This window comes from Trachymyrmex septentrionalis, unplaced genomic scaffold (genome assembly GCF_001594115.1).
Source record: "Trachymyrmex septentrionalis isolate Tsep2-gDNA-1 unplaced genomic scaffold, Tsep1.0 scaffold32, whole genome shotgun sequence".
NCBI classification, from domain to species: Eukaryota; Metazoa; Arthropoda; class Insecta; order Hymenoptera; family Formicidae; genus Trachymyrmex; species Trachymyrmex septentrionalis.
Genome location: NW_017305485.1, coordinates 1,905,358 through 1,909,356, shown reverse-complemented (window position 1 = coordinate 1,909,356; position 3,999 = coordinate 1,905,358). Strand labels below are relative to the sequence as shown.

The 3,999-nt window shown below is 28.9% G+C and overlaps 1 protein-coding gene across 4 annotated transcripts in view; it reads left to right on the top strand.

Annotated features, from left to right (window-relative positions):
• The window catches only part of LOC108749980 (secretin receptor-like), a 58,286-nt gene that overhangs the window by 36,684 nt on the left and 17,603 nt on the right, over positions 1–3,999 (top strand). The window lies entirely within an intron of this gene.

Below are 3,999 nucleotides of genomic sequence, written 5' to 3'. Positions count from 1 at the left end.
ATTTTAATAACAAACCTACTACATATATAATATGTGGATTATATAAAGCTGATATTTGAGCTAAATTGAACGTCAGAGGAACGATATTTTACTTACGGGGGATCTGCCACCAAGTATCAGCAATCGCCGTTGTAGATGGCTGTCGTGTTCCAAACGTTCTCGACTTTGCGCTGACAAGTCTTGCTCTTAGCAAGAAAAGCTCAAGTTCGAGCTCAAGCGAAATCTAGATCCAATAGGATAGTTAACCTTTCCTTGAATGATCATTCATTTACTAACCAGAGTACTACACTTATCAATATATGGACCCTCGTTTACGTCATATGTATTACGGAAAGATATATGAAGATCCATTTCCACCCACTTGTAAGTTATATGCGAGAACAGTAGAAGTTCACTTTTTCCGGGACAACGTTGACGCATTTTGAAATGTTTTCGTTGTGATTGAACATTTTCTTTAAAATGACACATCGAATGGTAATAAATGAAGAAATTTAATTGTTTGTAATAATGACATAGGAATAGAAGAGAAATGCGACTTAAAAAAAATACAATTTTGTAAAATGAAGCATTATTGAGAAGTAAGAATATATTCTGCAAAATATGTAAAATGAATATTTTTCAAGGAAACTTTAGAATACTAAATTTTGTAAAAATTTTGATATTATAAGAAGCTCAAGAAAAAATTGACAGCAGATATGGATACACATATAAGAGTAAGTATTATTATAATTACAGAGAAAACTTATTAATTACATATCGACACCGTTGGATGATAAACTTGTGAAACTTTTGCGAAAGTTGGCACTTGTACCAGAGTTATCCCCGATTATCGTAGAGAATAAATTCGCTCGATATCAGAGATCTCCACAATGAGAAGAAAAAGGAGGATACGCTGTGATCTCAGCGCGTTCCAAGGTGTTTATTAAGAGTAAGTGACCCAGAATAATCGTGCGCGCATTTTATGAGATCTGTGTACGACAGTCAACATGTGGTAATACCACATAAAAGAAAGTCAGAGGGAAAATAAACAATTTTAGCGTCTCGCCAACGCAATGGGGAAGACGGTAGGAAAAGAAATGTGCAGCGAACTATGAAACCATTTGGAAGGCTTCCGGATGGATTTCTGCAAGTTATGCGCTTGAAAGAAATAACCGCATATAGCTATAAATCGCTTTTACGTGTTTTATCACTTTCCATTTTTTTTTCTCTCTTATGGAAGCTAGAGCCACATAAAGTTATTCAGAACGACGTGGACGGTGGACGTTCGTGGACGTTCGTAATATCAACCTTTATAAATACAATATATTTGCAATATCAACTATACGAGTATAACATACTGACGTCAACTTTTGTTTAAACAAGCTGTTATTATGCTTTACTGCAATTGAGAATAATAATAATAATATTAATAAGTTTGATCTCAAATAAGTTGATATTATAATATATAAATTATTCCCAAATATTATATTCACAGGAAATGTTGTGCAATTTAGTGGTTATAATTTATGTACGTAACGATTGTTGTTTTGCATATTAATTCATAGCTGTATAACCAACATTTATACTGGGTAAACAGATTCGATTATTGATTGCTGGCAGTAATTCTTAACTTTGTTTTATCTATATAAAAGTTAATTTATAAAAAAGTTATCAATGTAATAAGGATTCCTGAATATAAATGTCTATCTTAATAATACAATCAGGAATGTCGTCAAACAGAATTGAGGCGACGGCGAGACGACGAAAAGAAATATATAAAATAGGTAATATGATAAAAGAAAGTAGAATGGAGGCATCATAAATGTAAAATAGAAAAGGGCTTTGTGTATTCATATCGCAATGTCTCTGATATTTTATTGGAATAATGTATAAAAAGTAGAATAATGTATAAAATAAAAGTAGAATAATGTATAAAATAATTTAGTGGTAGTTTATAAAAATATAAAACATGCTGAAATAATGTATAAATGCGTAATATGTAAATTATTGTAATATAATTTTAAATAATTTTATTTAAATAATTATTGAAAAATAGTTTGTTAGATATTATCCGAAAAATCGTAGTCTCTTTTTTATTTAAACTAAATTCAATGTGAAAGAGAAATATTTATATAACACACAATATTCTTTAAGTCAATAAATTGTTAATAACGCAACTTTTTTTTAAGAGCTTTTTTATACAATGCTAATATTTGCTAATTTTAATCAAGAAATAGTTTTTAATGTATTAATGTTTAACAAATATATAATTTCTAACAATAATTTCTAATTTATAACATAATTAATCCATTTAGTTTAGATTTATGTATGTTTAGTTTAGATTTATATCGTGTATGAATGATTATAATTGAGAAAGAACTGAAATAAAACTTAAAAATATCATAGCGTATGGTAGAACATACGCGGATAATACGTATACTTATTTTATTCCTAAATGTTATATAAATGTTATATTAAATAATTAAAAAGCGATAATAAAGAGTAAAAATAATTAATATTTTCAAAATGTATTCCAAATTTTATATCAATTGCGTTCAGCAGAATATTTATTTTGCAACTGAATGGTTAAAAGCTTGCTTCGCTTATCGACGATGTAATCCAATCAGGGAAAAAAAAATTTCCAACAGTTGCAAAATCAAATTTTGCTAAGTGCGACCAATTATTTTCTAATTGGGTATACTAAATTTTTTTTTATTTAATCTCAGAATATAAGTATATATAAAAATAAAGAGAGTAGAAGAGGAAAGCACAAGAGGTAATAAAGTTTTATCCTAAGGGAAAGTTCCATCAATTCTTTTTTACTTAAATTTGCCGCAATTTAATTAATGCTCTGCCTCTTTTTAAAAATTGCTTATAGGGTTATTATAGGAAAAAAAAATTTAATAAATGCTAATTAATTTTGTATCCTGTAAAAAAGTATAAAGCAAAAAATGATAGGAAAGTGATTTTCTTCATAAACTTAACAACGAAACCTATGCCGAAATAAAAATTTACGCGAAACGGCGATAAATACTTTTGAATATATGCTTCAAAAAATAAATGGAAAAAAATATCAGTTGATAAGCCTTTAATTTTGGCATATATTTTTCTTCCTTGCTATGAGAAAACGAATCGTGGAATTTCTCAAATTCCATTGAGACGGGAGCAACAAAAGAGAAAAAAAAAGCTTAAATTAAAACGAGCATGGCAGAAGATATCGGCTTTGCCGAGTTAAAAATCACAAAGGTGTTCGTTCAGAGTGAGCTTTTCGCTTTTCGCTTACGCGTGGAAACTGACGTGAGTTAGCGTGTCTCGTGCATTTTCACATTCCCAGTGCGTTTTCACATTTCAATATGCCGATTCAATACGCACCGATAGGCAAATTAAATACGGAGACTCGAAATATTTGTACGACTGTATCTCGATTTAAAGCAAAATTGTTTTATTTAACTTGGCTTTATTTAACGAATTTTGTACCTAAAATATATAAAAAAAAAGAGTTAGAAAACGTTTCATAAACGTTGTATAAAAAAATTAATGATACCTATATATTATAAGTATTTTATGTATATTAGCCGAGACAAAATGCCGAGAAAATCTATTTATATCCTGTGATTCAGGTTTTCTGGTTTTAAACAGATGGATATGAAAATATAATCCAGTGAAATTAACGCATAATACATATTGTGCAAATAAATAAGAAAATCTTTGGACTGAACTGAAATTGCTATAACCTTGCTTTAATTATAACATTACTTTAACTCTATCCCCTTTAACTATAATTTCGTATTTCTGTCGATAATTATGTCACGTAGATAGTCCTATTACGTAATCGTCTTAAATATGATATATATTCCTCATAATTTCGACCCTTCATAATTTATTAAAATCTACTTTCTCAAAATGTATTGTTTCCCCGAACGAGACGATATTGCAAATTTAAAGGGTATGTGATTTACAGTTAGATTTATGGAAAAACAAGCAGAGCATTTGTATTTTGTTATATTCCATTTTTATTTC